Source organism: Synchiropus splendidus, chromosome 1, assembly GCF_027744825.2.
Source record: "Synchiropus splendidus isolate RoL2022-P1 chromosome 1, RoL_Sspl_1.0, whole genome shotgun sequence".
In the NCBI taxonomy this organism is placed as follows: Eukaryota; Metazoa; Chordata; class Actinopteri; order Syngnathiformes; family Callionymidae; genus Synchiropus; species Synchiropus splendidus.
The window spans coordinates 7,451,855-7,477,167 of NC_071334.1; the positions used below are offsets into that span (position 1 = coordinate 7,451,855).

Genomic DNA, 25,313 nt, shown 5'->3' on the forward strand with positions numbered 1-25,313 from the left:
CGTCGGTTTCACATGCAGATGAGTGGCTTCTTACGATAAAACTCTCGCATGAGAAGGTGATCCCATCCTGCCAGCTCTTCAGGTGCAAGGACTGTTTGCTGCAGTTGTGAGCCAAAGTCATGTCATAGACACAATTAGTGTCACAGATGACAAGGTTCTGAAAAACAAATGGAACCATGTGAATAACTGTGCTTCTTGAAATCACAGCATGGTGGCGCTATCTATCTATCTATCTATCTGTCTGTCTGTCTGTCTATCTATATCTATCTATCTATCTATCTATCTATCTATCTGTCTGTCTGTCTGTCTGTCTGTCTGTCTGTCTGTCTGTCCATCCATCCATTCAGCACCCTTCTTCATCCTCTGCTTGCTGTGCACCTGTTGCCTTTGCGTACGCTGTCGCTCACCTTGCTATTGAGCCACTGGCCATGCTGATGTTTCTCAGGTAGAGTGAAGAGCTCCACTGATCCATCAGCGAGACGAGTGCAGTTGCCAATCGGGGGATCAGGAGAAGCAGAGGAGGGTGGAGTCCCTGTTGCTTGAAGAACCCCCAGCAACAGAACTGCAAAGACGACATGTAGAACCTTCACACTTGTTACAGACTTGTTACACCTGATGGTTTTGTCGCACAAACGCAGCTAAACTAGATAGTAAGGTAATAAAGGCTATTGATGATGATGTTGATGATCATTTCAACAGCAACACAACTATACCAAACGGAAACATTAACTGCAGTGAACCTGCGTTAAGTCAGCTCCATATTGACAGATTCAACTTTTGTGGGTTAATAAGTCCTGAAGACAATAATTAAAAAAACCAAACACTGCAACATTCAATCCTAAGTGACTCTAGTTAAGAATTACACCTTATTTCTTGGGAAAAAATGCACCATTCGCTCTTTAGGAGGGAAAATACATGTATGACAGTCATCAATATTTTCATCCAATTTTCATGCAAATTTTGTAATAGCTCTGTAATTACATGATTGATGGTCACCATATTCACGTCACTTATAAAGGACCTCGCCATGGAATTACTACAGCAAATAGTTTCTCAGATTTCTGTTCTCAATATCTTTCACAAATGTGTTCATCAAACTTTCATACATATTTTGTAATAGCTCTGTAATTACAGCATTGCTGGTCGCCATATTCGTATAATGAAGGAGTCGCTTATTTCCACACGTTGCGCGCCGTCTTGTCATCTGTCTGCAGAGAGAGCTGTAGAATACATCCAGACATCGCGATTGACGCCTTCGTTTAAGATCCGACTGTAGTCGATAGAGCATGTAGCAGTGACTCGAAAGAGCGAAGATAAGTGTCCTAAAACGTTAACATTATTGATTTTTAAGCCGCGAAAGTCGAATCTGTCAACATCGAGCCAACGTCACGCAGCTCTGAAGCTAAAGCGAAAACTTCACAGCTGCGATAGGCAGCATGTCTTCCACAACATACCTCGCTACTATTCTATTCAACTGCTTCTGAGATCAAAAAGCAGTGCAAGAGGATTTCCTAAGTCAAACTTCGGCTGCTTGGCTGCAGTGGCTCGTCCAGCGGCGTCAGTCGGGGGAACCTGAGCAGCGTCTGCTTCGGCCTCTTTTTCCAGAGCTTGGTCGATGGACGCGTGCACTTTCTGAAGATGTTTCGCCAGATGGGAATCGCTCGTTTTGACGTGCATTGTGTTTTCGAGCCTCCACAGAGCTTGCACGCCACTATAAATATTTATCTCGTCTTTTACAGCTAAAAAAGAAAAATTCACGTCCACCACGGAAGCTTTTCATGCAACTTTATTATATTATATATTTTAATGAATTTATTTATTTTTTGCCAAAATTACGTGTGTGGCAGAAGTTTGTAAATTTGTTTAAAATGTTGTAAATGTTGTAAATGTTTTGTTATTTGTAAAATTGTCCCAAGACTGTCAATTTGAATCCGAGTTTGTCATCAGTTTGTAAATGTGGTTTGCGCCTCTCATCCGGTGGCATATACGACATTTAAACCGTGTATAAAATACAAAATATACAACATATATCACTGTTGATGACATCATGACTTGCATGATGAAAACAATAGCAGCGGAGGGGCCAACCGTAGTTTCAAACATGATTTTTACAGTATAATATGTGTTCCCCTTATGCCCGTCATTAATCCTGTCATTTGAATATACTGTCATAATAAAACAGTTACTATACTCTCTATGTACTATATTCGATTCGGTGACCTTTTAATTCGGTTACATCTTAGTGAACTATATTTTATTCTCGACATTCCTCTATGTCTGTTATTCCGCGCTCCGTTACTCTTGTCACCAGTATCACGCAGAAATGTCATCACTGACCGGGCTATGACTTTTTTTTCAACTTGAAATCATGCATGACTTTAACTAAACTCGATTCTGCCCTTCAAAATAACATTTTAAAGGCATGGTCTTACCTCACGTTATTACATACGAATGGACACCGTTTATACTTTATAAGTGGGGTGGAATAACTCAACATGTCAGTATTTATTTATACATATGATATTTAAAATAGCCATCTGTAAAGGTGTGGAGTACATGTCGTGGTAATAAGCAGTCGGTTTTAAGTCACGTGCAGTTAAGAATGAATAAATGCTATTATTAACTTGGGCAACTGTGAGATAGGGAAATGCTGCTGATAATAATACTGTCTTAAATGGTTTAATCTTTAAAACGTCCGTTTGGTCTCTGGGCTCCGAGTCAAAATCGCCGTTCTCGTCAGCGGCAGGCGGATGGAGAGACTAAACACGGTTTAGACGCGTGTTCATCGGTCGGGATCGAGGAAAGCGACACTCATGAAAATGTCCACAAATCAAAGGAATGTCGCAGCGGACACCGACAGACCTGAAGCCATTTTCTGCGCGGACAATGTCGCGTGTATGAAAATGTACAGACATGAATGCGTCAATCAATCATCTTCACCTGAGCGGTGGTCGGGCCTTCGGCCTGCGCTGAAAATCTACAGCAAGGCCTCGAAATAAATGCTGAAGATTCGGATGACTAGAAGCATTCTGTGTGTGTGCGTGTGTGCAACAACCGCAATTACCGATTAAGATGGGCAGCATTGTCACACAACCACACGTTCGAAATCGAAGTACAAAGAGAAGCTTCCTGACAGCCAGAACGGATGAGCTCCACCGAATGAATGACGCTGTCGACACCTGTAAGCGTGATTCCGTCTGGTTCTTTCTCAAACACACTTTGTTGTTGAAGTAGAGCCTGTAGCTGACGCGTGTCTTCCGAGATGCGAAACTATCCACAGTTATTTCCTTTGATACGATTTATTAAATCCTTCATTTGGTGATAACAAAAACAACTGCAGTATTCCAAACAAAAATAACAGTAGCACGGTCAAAAACTAGTATGCTCCTCACGCTTCCTTAGCACTTTTCCAACGTCAACACGCACACACGTCACGTCACGTCGCATACGAGAAGTCACACCACTCATCCACCGTGCACACACACACAGAATGACTCTAACAACACCCGTTACCAAAGGAACAACCACCGGGTTGGTGCTTCATTCAATTCGACAACAGTGGGCGGTACGACCTCGTCAGAGCTGCGACGCCTGAGTCGTGAAGCTCCCAAATTCCATTTCCATGTCACTCTCGTGCAGTCCTTCTCATCTGCAATACTTTCGTTTTTCTTTTCTTTAATGTTAACAAGGATACAATGTATGAGATGTAGTTGTGACAATTCTATAGAGAAATGATACTATTTACAGAGGTGGCGATGAGTTGGGGGGCGCAAACAGAAAATAATGGAGAAGCGCTACTCTAGTGTCTCCAGAACTCCCTTACCCTAAATACCGTTGATCATGAATGTAGATACCTTTTTTTTAAGTTTAGTTTCACATGAATCACTGACACTCAACAAATGTATTGCGTAGGCGCAAAGTCCGCGGCGGGATTTGAACGCGCACTCGGTAAAAATCTTGCGTGGAAGTTACATCCAGTTGTCAAAGATCGGTCCAACCATTCCTTCCAAAAATGATAAATACCGTCTTGTTGGAGCCGATAAACTTAAGATATTGTATTTACCTCGTCAGCTGGGGTCCAGAGGTTATGTGACTTTCTCTGACGCGTTGAATAAATCCATGAACTACAGACCAGGAAATTGGCTCTGCAGACACAGACCTGTGTCACCCAGGGTGCCGCTCCCACGCGCACGATACTATCTGTCCAGGCAAGGAGGGGCTGAGGAGGCTTGCTTCCTGTAATATCAGGCTTCCAAGGAGGCAGGACGACCACGGTCTTCGTTGAATCAGTTCTTTAATCAAAGTTAACACACAGACTGACCTTCAAACGACCGCGGTTCTCTCATACTCGAACGTCAACACGCATTCGCATATACACATACGTCATTACGTGACATCCCCCTCTTTTTGAGTCTCAACATTATTTCTTTCTTGAATGACCAGTTTCATGAAAATATTATTTTCCAACACAACACATAAAACACATTCTCAGTGATAACATTACTTTTTCAATGAACTCTACCAGAGAACTATCACTATAATATTCATTCTCTATACCTAACTGGTAGTCTAATTTGTCTTCCAGATCACGTACATCTGTATGACTCAGGAACTGGACAGTTTTCTGCGGAGACCTCAGTGAGCTTGCTACTTTGTGACTGATCACTTTTCTGACTCTCTGACTCCAAACTTCCACCAACATCTTGGTCGACCTCTCTTGGAAAAACTTTCTCTGACGTTCTTCTCAGAAACTTCCTGTTTCTCCTGTAGGTACTGATGTCAGGTGTTAGACCAAGAAAATATTTTGGCTGTTCGTGTCGACGTAGTACTACAGCGGGTCAAAGTCAGAACCTCTATGATGGCAAAGGTCTGTTCCTACTTTTTCCCAGTGTCTTTGTGGTATAGGATGTGAAGTCAGTGGTTCTCTTGAGTTCCTGTTCCTGTTTTCATTACAGGTAGCTCACTTAGAGACCAACTCCTCTATTTGACTTCCCATGCTTGGCCAAAACAAAACAACTCTGGCCCACTTCACTATTCCAAGTGTGACTGGTGTATTTTTTTCAGCATTTCTTGTCTCAGCTGATTTGGGACTATTAGTTTAGCTCCTTTGAACATCAATCCATCTGAGTGAGTGATTTCATCCCTGAATGTCCAATATGCGAGAACGTCTGATGGTGTGGAACTTTTCTTTTCTGGCCAACCTCTTTGTGTGACTGTGAGAGTTCAGGGTCCTCAGCTGACATTTTTCTGAATGCTTCCAGTTTTTCATTTGAGACAGGAAGCTGACTGGTGAGCAGCTTAAGTTCCTCAAAACTTTTCTGCTGAGCATCTTCCCAGTGCCATTCTATATCTCCCTCTAGCAGCAGTCTTAAAGGGGCACTGACATCTGACAAATTTGGAATAAACTTTGCCAGATACTGAACCATTCCCATGAACCTTTGCAGTTCAGTCTTGCACTGTGGTGGAGGAAGCTCTGTCACGGCTCTCACTTTCTCTTCATCCAGTTTCAGACCATCAGCACAGAGGACATGTCCAATGTATTTGATTTCTGTGGTTCTGATGATGCATTTGTCTGCTCATCTTTGGTTTCTCCCTGGACCAGCAAACCATCTGTGATGTTCACCACACCATCCAGATCTTCAATCATCTGGGCCACTGCTCTTTGGACACTTCTGGTGCAGAGGAAATTCCAAACTGCATTCTCTTGAATCTAATCGGCCAATCGGAGTGTTGAACGTGCATAGTTTGGGACTTTGGTCATCCAGTTTTATTTGCCAAATTCCTCGATTTGCATCCAGAACTGAGAAGTATTTAGCATTTGGCATTCTAGACACAACTTCTTCCACTGTCAGTAATGGATAATGTTCTCTTTTTATGGCTATATTCAAATCTTTTGGGTCCATGCAGATTCAAGTTTTATTTGGTGTCACAACAGTCACCATGCAGTTGACCCTCTCTGTTGGTTCTGTCTGTCTCTCGATGATGCCCATTTTTTCCATGCGGTGAAGCTCCTCCATGACTCTCTCCTTAATAGCAACTGGAATCTTTCTGGGAGCATGAACCACAGGTTTTACTGTTGACTCTATTTCAATATGGTACTTGCCAGCTAAGCAGCCCAAACCTTCAAAAAGATCTTCGTAATCCTTGAGACAGATACTCTCTCTTCCAAGTTCATGAACCTTCTTTATCTTGCCAAGCTTCTGGCAGGTAGAAGCACCCACGATGGCTGGTACACCTCCTTAGTTATCTCAAACTCAATACTGTGCTTCTTTCCTTTGTATTCACATGCCAGAGATTTCCTGCCCTGCGGTGTTATTCTTTGTCCAGAGAAGGTCACCAGTTTGCTGTTGGTTGTCTTGAGGTGTCTTTTTAGATTCAAAGATTCATATGTTTTCATCGACATAGTGTTGCAGTCAGCTCCTGTATCGAGTTTGAATTTCACACATATTATTTATTCTCAAGTTTTCTGTCCATCTTTCTTTATTTGCCTCTTTGTTGTCCATGACTTTGATGTGCTTTTCTTGATACACTTGAACGGTACCCATGAACCCATGATGATGTCTTCTGGTTGATTGTTTTCAACAATGTGGACTTTCCTCCCACTCTGTCGATTTGGGGTTCTGCACATTTTTGCAAAATGATTTTTTCTTTTACATAATTTGCAAACTTGACCCATTACCGGACACTTGTCTCTTTCATGCACATATCCACATCTGTTGCATTCTGCATTCTTTTGGCTTGCAGCTTTTCCATGGACATTTTTTGAACTTTGTTAACTTCTGATTCTTCCGTGAGTGCTTTGACTTGGCTCGACGTTATTTCACTAGCTCGACAAATGCTCACTGCTTTCTCCAGAGTCAGATCTGCCTCTCTCAACAGTCTGCCTCTGACTTGATCATTGGTTATTCCACACACAACTCTGTCCCTGACGAGGGAATCGTGAAGCTGACCAAATTTGCAGTCTTTAGCTTTGTTTTTCAAATCCATGACATATGCATCTGTTGTCTCTGACGGTTTCTGTGACCTTGTGAAAAACATATGTCTGATGTACGGCAAGTTTTTTCATGGCTCACAGTATTCTTGAAACTTTCTTTTCAATACGTCGACACAGAGACTGACCTTCAAACAACCGGGGTTCTCTCATACTCGAACGTCAACACGTATTCGCATATACATATACGTCATTGCGTGACACTTCCTGTATTTCAAACAGCATGTGAACTAAACTACTCAAAAACTAATGAAAATGCAATAAGTGCAGGATAATACAACGAGCATGTACATGTCAGATATGATGCAATGGGACGACATATTTGTTACAGGTTCTGTCGGTTTTATTTGGCATGTGCACAGGTGTTTCGTTGGGCCTGGTGCTCCAGGACTTAAGCTGCCGATCACCGATACCAATCACATGGATAGACAATGAATTTGTTAAGCATCAAAATGAGACCTTCTGTGGACATGTGTGTAAAAAAATGAACCATAAAATCATTTTAATTCAGACACGTTTTTATATACCTTTTCAAGGTGGCAAAAATAGAAAAACCTTGCAGAACGCAGCAACTATTCTTTCAAAAGGACAAGTGAAAAACATTGTCTTCGATGTGAGACGTCTCAGTTTGGTGAATCTCTCGAGACTTTGCTATGTCAGTGAAATATTTACATACTGGCCGCTTGTAGCGGGACTCCAAGACAGAGAGCACTGCATTTATGAAAGTTTCCTCGCTGAACGTTTTCTGAACTTTAAGATTCAGGTAGCAAACGAACGCTGCACCCGCCTCCGGATCTGGTCGTTTCCGCGTAAACACCATGTGAGAAAGGCTGGTCATTGAGCTCAGTGAAATTAATGATTATTTCTTGGACAATTTGCTTAGCGTTCAGAATGTCAGCTTGGAGCGTCGGGTGTTGCTAAGCTAAGCTAAACAGCCTGCGATACGATAGCTTTGCTGCACCTTAAAGTCATAGAGTACAGTTACATGCAGAGAGAAGCCCAACTAAGGCAATAGTTTGTGGAAGGATGGGTTGGTTTTTTCTGTTTGTCTGTCTGTGTTAAATATAACTTGACAAGTTATGGACGGCTTTGCATGAAAGTTCCAGGAAATGAAGGAAACAAACTTGTTAAACCTTTCCTGTCTCCGCACCGGACCGTGGTCGGATGTCACAGGGGAGGTGTTCACTCCTACAACACTGCTCCAACTCTGGATAGCATTCTAAACAATGCACCCCAGCAACTCCATACAAAATAAAACAGGTGGGCAACCCTCATTACTTTAAGTTGAACACATCTTCTGAAACACCTCAGATTCAAAGTTGCGGCCCTGGTGACTGTGCAGGGTATGTGGAGCGCCGTAACGAGACACCCACTGAGAGGCCAAAACAGCTTTGTCATTGTGGAGGGGGAATGCTTCAACCGACTTGGTAAAATAGTCTTGTATGACAAGTATATATCCATTTCCCCACTCAGTCTCATTCAGTGGTCGCATAATGTCTAGAGCGACGCGCTGCATGGGGGCACCAACCCTTACAGTTCCCTTGGGGGCTTGTGGGGTCTTGCGGGGTCTCGCTTTGGATACACAGCTGGCTAGGTACTACACCACAAGGAGACATCTTCCCTCATTTTGTACCAGTAGTACTGAGTCTGTATTCAGGTGACTGTGCGTTCAACGCCAAAATGTCCTCCAATGAGTCCTTCATGCGTCTGTTTTAGGATATCTCCTCGGATGGATTTGGGCTGCAACACTTGGGGGGAAAACTGCGTGTCGTCCAGGCAGTAGTATTTCCTCATCAGGACATCCCGGATGAAAAGTCTTGGCCATTGACTCCAGTAGGCCTTAGTCGCGGGGCTGTAGGGTGACACAGTGACCCAACGGGGCGCTCACTGCTGGACTCCAGCCATGTCTTGACGGGTGAGATGTCAATGTCTGCCTCCTGGGCTCGTTGGAGGTCCGTCATGGACCAGCCTTGAAACGAATGGACCGAGTCATCAGCATTGATCACCCTCACTATATTCACCTGGAGCGATTCCGGTCCACTGACGGGAATGTCTGACCCCATCTCACACTGGATAGCCTGATGGGTGACACATTTTGATGGAACTGAAGGAGGCAGCAATTTACTCGGACAAGGCTGGCGGCAACTGCCACCGGACACTGCTGTGGTCTGTTCTCAGGGTGAGCTGCCGGCCTAATAAATACTGTCGAAAATGAGATGTGAATTCGACCACAGCCAACAACTCTTGACGGGTCGTACAGTAGTTTTGTTCTGTCTTGGACAGCTTGCGGCTTCCGTTGGCTAACACACGTTCACTTACCTCCTGAACCTGGGACAATACTGCACCTATGCCGGTGTCACTGGCAGATCATCTCACCTTGGTCGAGAGGGTACCCCAAGATTGGTGCGGTTGACAGCAGTTGCACCAGTTCATTGAAAGCCACCTGACACTTGTCCGTCCACTCGAAGTGGGCATTTTTCTTGGTCAGATTATGGAGGGGCTCAGCTATTGATGCAAAGTCTTTGACAAAGCGGCGGTAATAGGACGCCAGGCTGACAAACGAACTAACTTCATGCAGTGAAGTTGGTGGTGGCCAGTCTTGAACCTTCTGGACTTTTTGATGGCCAAGATGGGCGTCATCACCCACGATCAGAAAGGGCACACTGACTTGTCTGTTGTGGAACTGCACTGTGAGGTCGGCTTTTCTGTGCACAGGAACAGTACCAGGTCCCACACCGACTAGGGTTGTAACTGTCGGCGGCTGCAGTGGTGGGCAAACATCTGTCTGGAGAGTGTTGTGAGTGAGTCCCTCCCTGTATGTCTTGTCCCTCCCAACTCGTCTCGACGAGCCTTTCTGGGGTTTTTTTTGCGTTTTTCCATCGAAATGACGGTATGAATATCAATTCACAGGATGCGTATAAGTCTCGTTCAACGTGAGGCCAGCTAGAAGGCCTTGCTGTCCCCAACTCGTGATCTCATTGGCATCGTAACTATCCATCAACTATATGTGTCCGTTCTCTGAGGGCACCTGCGCCTGTCCTGCTGCTGCTGAAGGCCTTGGACATGACCACACAAGCTATCTGAATTCTGATTGGATGAAAACAAGAATGGGATATACTATGACATGAGTTTGATCATTATGTATACTATATACAATATATTTGGGGCAAATACATTAAAAATGAAATTCATTTTTGTCATAAATATGCTCATGATTTCTGGTTAAGTTAGGCCAGCAGAGAAGGCCTTGCTGGCCATGACGGCCCACCACTGCTTTTTAGAATGTGTCTCAGGATACTCTGATCATGTCACTCAGTCGGCCACGGAGCGCCTCGATATGGTTTCTAGCGAGGAAGGTCTGGGCCCCCACAACAAGGCCTGGTGGGACGATGATTGTGGTGAAGGACTTTTTTGCTTGGATCCACTTTTATTTTTTTCTATCAATTCTAGCAATGAAAATAGACAATAAACAAAACTCAGAATAAATCAAACACATGCTAAGTACTCATACTCAGTTGCAGATATTATGAATTCACTAAATTCGATGGCCAGATATCAGTAAATAAAGTGTTAAACCAAGATGTGATAATAAAGCAAATGAAACAAGGTGTGTCCAGCCTGATCGGTGCGGCAGAAAAAAACAGGTGGAACTGGTTTGGTTCTGATGGGGCTCGGCATGACAGGCTGCATCACCGTGAACTGATGAAAACAAACACTGGACTGCCGCTCAGCCAGGGAGAGCACTCACATTGTCTTCAGTCTTTGTTTGAGGAGGAATACAACGCGTTATGTATTAATTTGTGCCTGAAAGAATCAGTCACCACCTGAGGCAGAGCATGAGGGGGCTGTGTGCGAGCTGCCCCTCGACGGTCCCTCAAGATGCGGCCACAAGAGTCTGTACTGGCTGAGTTGAGTTCAATAGACATTGTTGACGGTGTAGTTGCACTACTTGTTCTTATATTTGGATCAACTGACAAACGTGTCAAAAGTGAAAGTGAAAGGACTGTGACACTCAGTTCAGACAAGGAAACCTGGATCATGTGATCATCATGTTGGCAGAGTCAGCATCATATTGGTTGAACTCTAGCCAAACCCAAACCATGTGATGGCGGTTAGTCGCAACATGGTTTCAGTCATAGAATCTATTTTACCACACCATTTAAAAGCGCCTTTGAAGTGGCAGTAAATAAGGAAATCCCTCCCGGAAGTCCAAAGTAGAATAACTTCCAGTCGGGTTGTACTCGGTGGTAACAAGTAGCTTTAGAAAACATGTATGTATCGTATCTCAATTAATTTACTCCAACTTAAATGTTATATAAGGATGGATATTTCAATCGGAGTTATGAGTACTGTAGTGAATATTTTTCAACCAGCGGGGATTTTCCGGGCATCATGGGCCCCATCCCGGAGATACTGCAGTTTCGAGACTGTTCTCATAATAATGACAATGTAATAGTTATTAAATGGTGGCAGTAATTACATTCTCTTATGTCTTCTATTAATTCCATTTCATTCTGTAATAAAATTTTTTAAATATTGCCATATCAACAATACGATGATTTGGAGTTGTCTTTTTTGAAACGTACTAAATGGCATTACAGTGGAAGCAAAGAAATCTAGATATTGAAATGGAAGTTCCACAGGCCATTATCGTCTTTGGGCTTTTATCACAAGATGCAAAACAGGAACATCATATGTCTTGATGCGGTGAAGAGCTCTCTTTTGACCCAATAATTCACCTCCAATTCCGAAGCAATTTAGTTAACCTGCTCAGTCGCCTGCAAGAGCTCTGCTACTGAAAACAGACACGAGTGACAGCGCACTTTTACCTCTCAAATTCAGGTGCTGTCTGAGTGAGGTCGAAGGTCATCACGTCAGCTCTAAAACCAAAGGTGAAGGCAAAAGGTGAACAGGCAATCATCAGAGAAAGTGAGAGACTGTAACTACTGAAAACAGAGTCAAGTTACCTTCATCTGTTGCCTTAAAATCCTTTCTCAACAGCATAATTAAAATGAACAGATATTTTAAAAGCTACGTTATTATTGGGGGTTTGTAATCCCCCAGGCCAGACATCCGGACCGGAGCCAATATATCTGCGTGTTTCAGTTCATAGGTATTTGCCACTGTGGGCCTCGGATGGCAGCGTCCGTGTATTGTGTGCTAAATACAGCAAGAAAGACCAAATTTGAGTGCCACAAAACTTATTTCAAGGTAAGATAGATCCCACAGTATTATCCACGTGTTTCAATTTTTACTTTCAATTCAATTTCCATTTGCAGTATCAAACCGATACTATTCTGTGACTGTCTATGTGTTTTTGAACTATTTGTTTTGCTGTGACAATTGAATGCCTTGAGCAGTTCAAATCTGCATTCTTTTTTTTTTTTTTATGGATCACGATTTATAAACATGAACATGAGGAAAGGAACTTCTAGTTAGAACAGTGCAACTGCTTGGTAAAGAAGCAGAGCAGCAGAGAAATGTCATTTAAAATATAGCCATAACTGAATCTTGCATATTTATGTTTGTGTCCTTATGTCATGATATAATGTAGCACAGCTCTCGCCCACAGCTCATATGGCGGGACCTAACGTCTCAGTGACAGATAAAACTTCCGTAGGACTAAAATACTGCTCAACTTAACTTTTGGTATAAGATTTTGCCACAAGATGTTGCTATTGGATTTATGCCGACCAGTGTACAGTTGAAAATGCTGTCGTCTCCTAATAAATAATTCTTGATGACGAATCAAAATTGACATTATTACTTCCTGAAATTGTTGCTGTATTTCCACTCTGTAGTGATCAAGTACCCGCGATGAGATGACGTCATCTTCGTTACGGGATGGGGGGCGTGGTTGCTCGAAGGGCTGGGCGGAGGTGAGAGAGGTGTCTGAGACGCAGCGTTACCAACTTAGCGACTGTCACTTCCTTGCTGCGGAAGTTATTTCTTCTCTTGTGAAAACTTGAATAGTGAACTTTGGTTTGTCTCAGAATGACAGTTCCGGTCGTCTTCTCTGGTGAGTCCTGCTGCGATCAGGGAGAGTGTGGTGCAGGTCAAATGATGTTCGTCAACTCGAGGAACTCGCTGCATTCCTCGCGTGACATGTCCGTTATGTGATGTTTGTTCATCCTCTGGAATGACTTAATTACAATGTTATCACTTCACATGTTCCTTGTCCTGTGTCAGGCAAGTCTCTTCAATAGCACTTCAACATAGAACAGAATCAGACCAGTCAAGATTGTCTTACTACTCGCGAGGGTCAGAAGAGCTGCAGCACAGTCTCTGTTGAACTGACACTGGCCCTCAGCCACCCAAGGGCTTTTATTGAGCAGCACATACAAAGCACAAAGGATGAGTCAATACTGGAAAATTATAAACATTCAAGGTAGTTTTTATGAATCATTTACGGTTTCACTATCGACTGTCAGTAATCTTAAACATAACAAATGCAGTCAATTCTTTTCACGTACTGAGAAGTTCAAACAACAATAAAACTTGAAGTTAGTTCAGACAGACGATTATTTATATCGTATATACTTTCTCTGTCTCTGCAGGTCTGCTGCTGTGCTGCCTTCAGGCTGCAGGGGCTCCTGCTCATGTTCGGGAACTGGTCGGCAGTTACACTGTTCAACAGAATGGAATGTTGAAGCTCCTCCACTCTCCTCCAGCAAATGTTCGGGATAGCTACTGGGAGGATGAGAACGTGAGTGACCAACTTGCAAAATCGCAACGATGGATATGAATGAAGTGTCACATTGTCCTGTTTTCTCACTAACCACGAACCTCGACACTCATAAGATCCCTTCCACAAACCACTTCCTTTGTTTGAGCAAGATCTGACTTTTAAATAGCAAGACCCGAGAGAAATGTTTGTTTTATCTGTTTGCTCAGTTGGGATCTGAGCCTGAAACACGGTCGCTTGAACAGCTTAACTTTCATCAAAACAAGTGACAAATATTGGCATGCTGCATGTAGCATTACATTAAAGCATTAAATAAATAGTTACTGCTACATTTGTTGAGTGGAGATTGTATTTGCTCTGTTGTTTACTTGTTATACAAATAAACTTTTTAACATGTCAAGAAATAAGAATGTTTATAAACCAGCTTGTAAAAAGCTAGTGTCAGTATTTAGCTTTAAAAAAGCTATAGGCTGATATGATTTTAACCAAATATGCTTTATTTCAAGTGCAAAAAACACACACACACACGCGTGGTATCTGTGTCTTTGTGGGGACCGCTAATTTCCATAACCCTTTCCCCAGCCTCTCACTCTAAACCTAACCATCTAAAACACATGGCTCACCTTAACTCTGAACCAAACTAAAACCCAATAATAATGACCCAGTTATTTTGACATTTTCACCCTCAAAACTCTATGAGGATTGGCCAAAATGTCCTCACAAAGTAAAATGTCCTTGTAACATGAGTGTCTTGTCAAAAATTGGTCCACACAAGCATATTAATACATGTATGCACACACACACACACACACTCACACACAATTGTATTTCTATCCATAACCAACCATAACCCTTTCCCCAGCCTCTCACCCTAAACCTAACCATCCAAAACAAATGGCTAACCTCAACCAGGTCTCTGAAGGTTGACGCCCAATTATACTGAACCAATTATTTTGACTTTTTAAACCAAAAATTGAGGCTTAACCTCGTCGGCCGGGTCCACCCAAATGTCCCCACTAAGTTTTGTTTTGTGAAGAATTGGTCTCCATAAAGTAGAATATACCAATCTCCACCCCCAAAACACAGACAGACTATCTTCTTATGTTTTGTGGTGACAAGTATTGACATTCATGCTTCTCACCCTAAACCAAACCATCCAAAACAAATGGCTAACCTTAACCACGACCTACATCAAACTTAAATTTATTTACAATGACCCAGTTATCTTGAAGATTTCATCCTCAAATTGGCTGACAGCGTGTAGCGAGCACTCGCTTTGTTCCAGAGCTCCTCACAATGCTCGAGCCTTGGTGTTTAGGTGGGCGGGGTCAGCCATGTTTGGGTGTCGGTGCACTGGACTGAAAATGTAACATGAAGGAAAAAGAGAAATGAATGTCTCTCATGAATAAGTATGATGTAGATGTGAATGTGGTCTTTCAGCGTACCGTGATCTGTGACATAAAATTGAACTTCGACAACACTCTTGTGGACAACTGTACCAGAGGTTCCCTGACTCTCAAGACCTGTGTGGAAGTGACCTACTTCTCGTACCACAATCCTGATGTAAGGCGCCTCTTCTGACTGAGACCCTTAATACGGTTCTTGACTAACGTTGGAATCTTTCCGTCTCCTTTCAGGAGTCAAAGTCGATAGAGGTGAAATTCCAGAGTGAGTTCTGTGTCGCTATTTATTTCAAAATGCTGAATGTTTAAAAAGATCTTGTGAGAAATGTAGTCAAACTTTGGTGACGGTTTGGTGACTATTTCATCTTCTGTTCCAGTCAACTGCACCGAGATCAGAGCAGGTAAAGCTCTAATATCTTCCTTTGTGCACAAATAACAATGGGACTTCACTCTGAAAGATGCCTCTTTTGAGAACATTGGCTGATGAAACGTCAGTGGAGGTCACCACGTGACTCTCTGGGCTTACAGGTAGCGACTTGTAGCTCTCCATGGGAACTGCAGTCAAAGGCCCCATGTTGCAGTGTAACTGACTTCAGAGTGAAACTAAAAAGTATAATTTCACTGCTGCAACCAGTAGCCCTATGAAGTTATGAACTTATTCAAACTAATTTTTATTCTCCCATTGCGTTTCAGGAATCCCTGAGGGAACCAAGGTTCTACCGACGTGGGTTGTGGTCCTGGTGTCTGTTTTGTCTGCTATCGCTGTTGCTGGTGGTGCTTATTGTCTTTACGGACGTGTTAAAAGAATGCGTAACAAATATGAAACTAGAGGTGTGACCTACACACGCACTATCCAAGAAGAAACGGCTGAAGTGAAACACCATGGTAGAATAGAGGAGGCCAGCACACAGGCAAATATGGAGTCCAAGATCCATGTTTAGACCCAGAAAAAGCAATAACCAAGTTGCTCACCTGACAATTAAGCTGAAAAAGGACAAGCGTAGCCATGTTTGTATTTTCACTCTCAGGAACTATCATTGAAATAAGCTTCTCCTGCTCCAACAAATGGCTCCAGAAACGTTTTTTAAACCCGTCTTCCCCACAAACAGAATCACTAAAAGTTTTTTCGTGGTTTTTCCTAAAGGCAGCACTAGCCCAGTCAGAGCAGAACTATTGTGATGCAAATAGTTTGATTTGAATCATGATTTCTTTAAATATGGCACTTTATATTTGGTCACTTTTTATGTCTGCCCTCTCAAACCAGCTGGTACTGCAACACTGAAAATCATTGTTCTCGTAATCTTACAGTTTGGCTCAGTCTCATCTCTTTTCTGAGTAGTTTAAAAGTTTAGTTTGTTTTTCAAAGTTAAAGCTGTCACAGATAAACCCAGAAACTGAAGATAAATGCGCTATATGTTTCAATAGTAATTGCCACTTGGGCCATATGTTCTTCTGATGTCCTAAACCTAAACTAAACACATACCGACTCAATTATTTTGAAACAATAGCCACAGTTCTGGTATTTCTCCAGACCACCAAAACATGAGGTCGTTTTCTTCCTCAAACTTGAGAAAACAAAATACACACGGAGAGGATCAGCACTTAAGTTCACAAAAAAATTGGGGAACCCTTTTGATCACATTTTAAAGCTTTAAAGCTTTACATGGGCTTGACACATGGAGAGTGGATGGTGACGTCCTCCCTAACTGAATATTCTCTCTTTATATTTTCATGACATTTCAATTTCATTACGACCAGGGTGGGTGGGGGTTGGAGTGTGCGTGTCTGTGTGTTTTTTTACATCCGCTTCGTAAAGTGCTTGGGTGACGGTGCGTTGCATTGAAAAAGTAACATGAAGAAAAGGAGAAATGAATGTCTCTCATGAAAAGTCTGATGTAGATGTGAATGTGGTCTTTCAGCGTGTGTGGGGGCTGGGAGGGTGTGTGTGTGTGTTTTTACATTTTTTGTAACTTAAATGAGTTTTTGTGTGTAAAAGGAAAAACTGAACTAATGGCACAATATGTTCTACATCAAGAAGTGATTTCATGCTTTCACTAAAACTATTGAAATATAAAGTTATAGGCATTAGGGAAAACAAATGTGAATAAAGGAAGTGTTGGAGCGGTGATGTACTGTACATGCTGAATGTTGAATTATAATGTCGTCCGTCATCTCATCAATGTGATTGGACATATTAGGGGTTATTACTTCCTAATACAATAAAAGACATCAAAGATCGCTTTGGCTTTTTATTGCTTGTGCAGGTTGTCTTCCGGGCACTCTGGTTTCCTCCCCTAAAACATCCTCAGGTTAATTGCTGATGTTGCCCTCAAGAGATGGTGTTATTACAGAGTGATAAAGCTTGTGTCTACATTTACGCTACAGATGCAGCATTCACTGAAGTAAGACGGTGGTGCAACCGAGTCTATGCCAATGTCTCCTCCCCTGGGAGGCGGCCGGAAAACGTGTGAAAGTGTGAGACTCATTTAGCGCCTCATTCGCTTGAATATGAATGAAACAGAACTTTAAAAGGAAGGAAGGAAGTGTTCTCAATGTCAACAAGTGAGCACATACACACGCTGCCATCGCTGTCTTTGTGGGGACCGCTCATTGCCATAATCCTCTCACCCTAAACCCAACCATCCAATAACAAATGGCTCACCTTAACCAGGACTAGACTGAAACCCAGTTATAATGGCCCAGTTATTTACAAGTTTTAATCCTCATATTAATGCTTCACCGTGTTGGGACAAAATAATCGTAACTAGACCAAATATCATCACAAGGGTTTGCACTGTGTAATGTTATCAGTTCTTCAAACATCATTTGTTTGGTATTTTTTGCAGTCACTTATTTAGGTCATGTGTAGTTCTGCTATCACTGTACGGTGCCACATCCGTTCCTAGAAAGATGTCGTGGAATTGCAACAACAACCATGCGTTTCTTTGAAGTCACGTGATTTACGGGCTGCTGGCCGTGACTCATTGTTTTCAAGTCGACATAACAGCCAACATACAGTGCAGCACTGGAAACCAACAGATGTTTGAGGTGCCCTTCATGTTTATGGTATTTGAGGTCAAATATAGACAGTAGTTTATCACTCATTTCATTTTGTGTAATTTATTTAGACAAGATTAAGATGGAATCATTCACATAGTACAAGTAAATATATTGTTCCTTCAGGAAATATAATTCACAAGTAGAATTCTAGACTTCATTGACTTTCTTTTACCTGATGTTTCAATTCAACTCACTTGTCACCCTCACTATAGCTTGATGTCATATCATGATATGATAAATATCCTGCTAGATTGTGATCCAGATCACATGTCTTGTATTTAGAAGATATTTATTTTGAATTTAGAAGTTATTAATTGTTAATTTTCAGTTACAAACGAAGGTCATCATTAACTCACTGAGACTCACTGTAATCCATCTGGGTCCTCACAACTACTTTCACAAACTAAAACCAAACGTATAAGGCGCCTGGTTCCCACTCCCATTTCACAAAGATGCCCTTTGTCGCCTCCACATTTCATTGCAGCTGCAGAGGTGCTTCAATCTTTAACTCCAACAATGAATTGCCAGCCTTGGAGGGAGGAATAGTGATCAGCCGACCGACAGATAATAGTGATCCAGTCCCAAATATAATCCAAGCAATTGACCATATTCAAACCTTGAAAAAATGTTGCCAATACAGAACTCGCCTTTAACACTTATTTAAAAGCACGTGATGAAAAAGCTAAATACATGGCTGTTCACATTACATCCTTTTAAACCTTTAGATAAAGTGTGAGTCACTCTTGAATCTCTGGTCTCAGTGTGACTAGCAAGAGAGGAATGTTGGTGTACCCAGTGTAAACCAAGCAAGCTTTACCCACATCTGGAATGATAAGAGGCAGATCATGCAATTTCAACAACAACCTGGGCATTTCTTAGAAGTCAGGTGATTTCTGGGAGGGTGACTCATTGTTGGTTTCCCACTGCACTGCAAAGAACCCTTCATAGTGTCGGGTTCAACTATGGCGAGCACTCAGTACAGTGATGAACATGAACAGAACAAGGAAAGTTGGTTAAAGATAAAATCTTGTGGTTTCTCTATGACAACTTCTGATATTCGTTTGCTTTGTTTCATTGTGGATGTTTGACATGTCTTTCATGCTTATGGTGATCATTTCTGCTTGTGGAACTCATAGTTCCAACAGTTGGCGTGTGAGACTCCAGCCAGCACATTTCTTGTCCCATGAGAGTTGTTCATTCTTTCTTAACAACCCAGTCTCACAAAAAAACGTGCAATAACAACGTTTGTCCACTTCATGAAAACGTAGTGCTTTGACGAATTTGCCTCAAAAAACGTATCCCAGGTACATTTAATTTCTCAATGGCTTAGTGAAGGGCGTTCCTCTGGTCACGTGACTGACAGCTTTCTCCCCTGTCTGAACATAAAACATGGCGGACATCCGTTCTATTTTTGCTCTAAATTGCGAGATTTTAAAACAATTAAATGCTTTTGTTGAGTTTTGATCACATTTCTAGCGACAAATGTACACTTTATTTTCATATTTTCCGATCGGTGTATGTTTATGGCGCTTCGTTTTATCGTTTTGACCCAGGTTCTTTAGTGGTGCTCACTGAAATCGTAGTATTGTGACTTTTGCCCTGCTGGCCATAAATACGCTCCAAAATGCGGGGTTTTAAATGACTTTATTGGCTTTTGATCGCACTTCTAGCAACAAATATATCCTACATTATAATAATATGTGGTCGTTTTATGTAAATAACGCTTATTTTCTTTCGTTTGGACCGAGATTCTTTTGTGATTCCCTATTAAAACGTAGTAGTGTGACGTTTGCCCTGCTGGCCATAAATACGCTCTAAAATGCGGGGTTTTAAATGACTTTATTGGAATTTGATCGCATTTCTAGCGACAAATACATCCTACATTATAATATTATGTGCTCCTTTTATGTAAATAACGCTTATTTTCTTTCGTTTGGACCGAGATTGTTTTGTGATTCCCTGTTAAATTGTAGTATTGTAACGTTTACCCTGCTGGCCATAAATACGCTCTAAAATGCGGGGTTTTAAATGACTTTATTGGAATTTGATCGCATTTCTAGCGACAAATACATCCTACATTATAATATTATGTGCTCCTTTTATGTAAATAACGCTTATTTTCTTTCGTTTGGACCGAGATTCTTTTGTGATTCCCTATTAAAACGTAGTAGTGTGACGTTTGCCCTGCTGGCCATAAATACGCTCTAAAATGCGGGGTTTTAAATGACTTTATTGGAATTTGATCGCATTTCTAGCGACAAATACATCCTACATTATAATATTATGTGCTCCTTTTATGTAAATAACGCTTATTTTCTTTCGTTTGGACCGAGATTGTTTTGTGATTCCCTGTTAAATTGTAGTATTGTAACGTTTACCCTGCTGGCCATAAATACGCTCCAAATTGCGGAGTTTTTAAATAACTTTATTGGCTTTTGATCGCATTTCTAGCAACAAATATATCCTACATTGTAATATTATGTGCTCGTTTTATGTAAATGATGCTTAGTTTCTTTCATTTGGACTGAGATTGTTTTGTGATTCCCCATTAAAATGTATTATTACGGTGATTATCTGCTCGCGCTGAAAAACGTGCAATAACTACGTTTGTCCACTTGGCATACCGTAATCCTTTGAATACTTTGCCTCAAAAATCGTTTCTCTCGTACGAGTCATTTCTCAATGGCTTTATGAATGGCGTGCCTCTGGTCACGTGACTGATAGAGCCCAAAACATGGCGGACACCCGTTCTAGTTTTGATTTAAATTGTGAGATTTTAAAACAATTAAAAGCTATTGTTGCTTTTTGATCACATTTCTAGCGACAAATGTACGCCTTACTTTCATTTTTTTCGCTCGTTTCATGTATATGACGCTTCGTTTTTTTTCGTTTTGACCCAGATTCTCTCGTAGGTCTCAATTCAATGGTATTATTGTACAGCTGGCCAGTAATTCCGCAGCCAATTGTTGTAATCACATGTAACAATTTTTAAATATTATGTCATGAAAACGATATAACATTTATTATCCGACTGGGGAAGGAAGTGGATGGCAGGAACTGACGTCACGGACCGAATACGTTATTTATTTATCATTTGTATCGAATACATTTCTACGCCAAATAGTATTATCGGATATTTAAAATCGTATCAACTGCATATAAAGTCTTTTGGCAAGAAAGGAAGTTCCGTCATTTATTCGTTTTGCTGACTCACGTTTCGTTCTCCGTCACAGACGTCAGCTGAAACGCAAGCGGACCATTTGAAACCTCCCAAGCCGTAGTTTCTATTTTTCATTCTGTTTAAATATGTACACGTGTTGTGGACGCCGACGTTTCTTTGGAGACGTGAATTTATGCTTTGGATGAATAATTCAATTATACAAACACGTCGGACTTTGACGTCATCAGTGGTCGACCAAAACAAAAACATGGCGGAAAGTCATTCGGCTGGACTTCGGTAGAAACTTCTCTTCTTTTTTGTTTATCATCCTTTCGTCTGTTTAGAGTCTGTCAGTGATTTTGTAGAATTGCAATACTGCGTTCGCTGTTGGTACTGTAGAAGCTTATGTTGTTCTCCGGGAGTTGCCATATTTGGCAGGGGGGTGTTATGTTGGACTGCGCGGGTTTTTGGGTCGTGTCTAACGGAGACTGAAGGCACGAATAATGTTGTTATCTTGCTGCACCAACGAACTTGGACCTTATTGACTGCTGTCCGGGCGGATTTACCAAATATAACCCTCTGCTACAATACTACGGACACCAAAGACACAAAGCTGAATGATTTTGACGTGAGTTATGTATTTATTCTATTTCTTAATATTTGAATTTATTTTGTTTGTTTTTTGATAACCTTTCTCCATGTCGATGGTTGTTAATATGGGGGTAACTTATCCTGTTTCCATTTCTTTTCTTTTCTTCTTGCTGATTTGCATAGTCACGTCCACTGTGTTTAAAATCAAGTGGCCACTGATAAATTGGTATTCAGGCTGAACTCACTCAACTGAGGAGCATCATGGATGACGATGATGCCTTATTTCTTGCTGATTTGCTGTTGGAGGAATGCAAGGTAGGCATTTAATGCTCTCATGATCTGTCCTGAGACTTTATAACAATATGTAATATTGTGTATTTGGTGACGCTAACATTTTCCATTATCTTTATTTTAAGAATACTCAACCTAAAGAATCCTCAGAAGTGTCTGGACCGGACAAATTTACATTTGTTTGGGTTGAGGAGGACGAGGAAGGGAATCCTCTCCCAAAGGGGAGGAGAACAGGGAAGAAGCGGGTAAAGAGTTCATCCTCAGGTGATTTTTGTTCACTAACTTTATGGTCTCTATTGCCTGTCTTTGGCTGACTACATTGGTTATGTATTATTATAGAACTAATGTCAGTCAACTGCTTCAGTATTTGATTGATTTGTCACGGTTGTGGGGCTAACTATTTGACACGACACTGTCCTAGTGAGGACATTTCGCTGAATACAGGACATAATGTCACATCACAATGTTTACATGGTTGAGTAGTCAGTATAAGTGGTTTACTGTAATGTGGTTAAGTGGTTAAATTAATTTCAGAGTCCTGCTTAATGTTAGTAATTTGTTTTGGATGTTTGTTGTTGTTTAAGGTGAGAGACAATGGTCAATTGTCAATTGGGTCAATGAGTCCTCACAAAGTCCTCACAAAACATAATTATGTGTGTGAGTTACAAAACTCTACTGAAAACAATGATGTCAAAATATTGGCTAAAGGGAGACGACTTGAAATAGTTAAAGAAGCCACTTTGACCAGAGGGGAAATCCTTCTTTCAACCTGAGGTCTTGACTTGGACCCTATCTTTCAGCGTTTCCATCCACAATTCCATGGTTTTACATAATAGATCATCCATGATAGAGGGATTCTACAGGCCACTGCCACCAACCACTCACATCAGTGAAGAGAAGGGAGGAAAATTCTCCTTCCATGGAAGAGGTCTGTACTGAGATAATATATGCCATATATATTGTTATTGTTGCAATAATATATATATATATATATATATATATATATATATATATATATATATATATATGTATTTTTTTTTTTTTTTTAAACCTCTTTTTAATTATGTTCGTCTCCTATCTTCCCAGAGTGCATTTTGCTAGTAATGCATCCATGCTGTGACTGCTGCTCTGGGCATACAACCTTTTCTGCAGGAAAGCAAGTAATTCTGATTGGAATGAATGGTGAGTTCCTTGTGTATGAATTATATTTTCTATTTTCTGTTCTAAAATTTTGTTATGTACATATTTTAGGTCGATACAATGTGTCCCTCCCAACTGTCAGCTGCTCCTGCGGGAAAGCTTTGGATGTCGGTATTAGTGAGCTGATTGAAAGTGGCTACTGGCCAGCTACAGTCCATTTTGAGACGCTGTACACAGTGGATTTGTTCGCTACATACGAAGATCTCAAGATTACTGCACCAGGAATGTCAAGCTTTCGTTGGTATGCTTGAGCAGCGCACAAAACTCTTTGGTCGGGTTAGTACATCATTGGACTAATTGCCTGCAGAATTGAAAGAGTTTTAGATGTATTTATATGCTTGATTTTCCTTTTACAGTGTGGTAAAATATGTGGCGACACCATGCAAGAATCATTCCTGGAATGGTCGTACGCAAAATTTGAAGTTGAGAGGCTGTCTGAAGTCGCTCAGTTTCAGTGCCCAGCCTGCACACCCTCAATGTTAGCTGTCTCAGTGGATGGGAACCTGAACTTGAAAAAACCATTGAAGGACTGTATCTCTGCATCAAGCAGCGGAAATATCAGCTGTATCGTCAGGCTGGTAAGAACAGAACGAAAGAAAACAAGTTTTTGATAATAATGTGTGGCTGAGCACATATTCAGTATTTTCTGTTTAATATTCTAGATGGCAACAAGAGAAGACATCTGCTTAGAAAAAAGATTTCAATGGAAAAGAGATCCTTAGAAGATGCCATCACAAAATACAATGCTGTTGTGCCGGAAACTGGCAAACTCCCTTCTCCCAACGAGCTCCTGGCTGAGGAAAACTATTCCTGGCCTTGGGAATGTAAGTACATCTAGGATGTGTTCAGTTGTCTTCATATCTATAGGCTATTTTTAATTACATTGTAAAGGCTTTAGATGAAACAATTACAGGTTTGACCGAGGTTGCTGTGATTGGATCAGACAAGCTCCAGAGACAACTTCCTTTTTACTTTTGAAAACTGAAAGAGACACTCTTCTATATAATTCTGTCCCATGGGAGAAATTGCCTGGTGTCATTAGGAGGAGATTATGCAGTGTAATAGAACCCACCTTTGAAAGTACACAGACACTGCGGGAAGTAGTTCACCACTATTTATAAAAAATGTATATGATGATTTGCAGGTCATGGTGATATGTTAAAGAAAAAAAAGGTCTTCGACAAGGTAATGCTGATGAAACGACTGAAGGAAGAGGAGGTCATTGTTGTCCGTGAAGTCAAGTAGCACTGGGAGTACATGAGGAATATGGCTGGAAATATTCAAGAGATTTCCTCCCAGCTTTCAGAAGGGATCACTCAGCAAAGTAAGTACAGTTCTATTTGCTACTTGTGCTGATATACTAGATTAGTAGTCTAATTTATTGTAATATCACTGTCAGGCGGCACAGATGCATTGACTGGGAGAGGACGTGAGGGGCTACTCTGTCTGCTGAAGAGAAGACTGTCAGCAATTCAAGCTCAGCAGGGTGCGGCTCGCTCAACGTGCCAACATGTTTTTGGATCGCAAGCCTTGTCTCTCGATGATTCCTCCACTGATGATGAAGAACCCCATGATAGCAGCTCCTCCACCGAAGATGAAGAACACTAGCATTGTAGCTCCTCTTCTGAACTTTGACCTCCCTCATTAAAAAATGAGGAAAACTGTTGTAATTACCTGGCCTGCAGTATGAATGTGAAATGTTAAAATAAACTGTCCTGCAATTGACTCTTTTTCTGAGTTATGTACTATTACTATTTTGAAGTAGATGCTGATGCTTTTTATGTAAATTATGAATGATTAATTTGAGATTTATTGGTAGGGCAGTGAAATACGGCTTTTCATGCAGCCTCAATAAAGTCAATTAACAGGCTATGTTCACTCACTTCACTGACTTTCTTTTGCCACTAAAATTGTCTGTACAATGCTCATGTA

At 41.4% G+C, this 25,313-nt stretch overlaps 1 long non-coding RNA gene across 2 annotated transcripts; it reads left to right on the forward strand.

Annotated features, from left to right (window-relative positions):
• The first annotated feature begins 21,424 nt into the window (after nt 1–21,424).
• On the forward strand, nt 21,425–25,236 carry LOC128747912 (uncharacterized). 2 transcript variants are annotated; one of them, XR_008412737.1, is made up of 10 exons: nt 21,425–21,927; nt 22,074–22,205; nt 22,307–22,445; nt 22,982–23,109; nt 23,268–23,363; nt 23,433–23,622; nt 23,738–23,959; nt 24,044–24,205; nt 24,526–24,705; nt 24,781–25,236. It is a non-coding gene; the product is annotated as an uncharacterized LOC128747912 (long non-coding RNA). The 2 variants fall into 2 exon arrangements; XR_008412736.1 differs by having other exon boundaries at nt 21,429–21,927; nt 23,433–23,657; nt 24,781–25,232.
• Nucleotides 25,237–25,313: the final 77 nt, after the last annotated feature.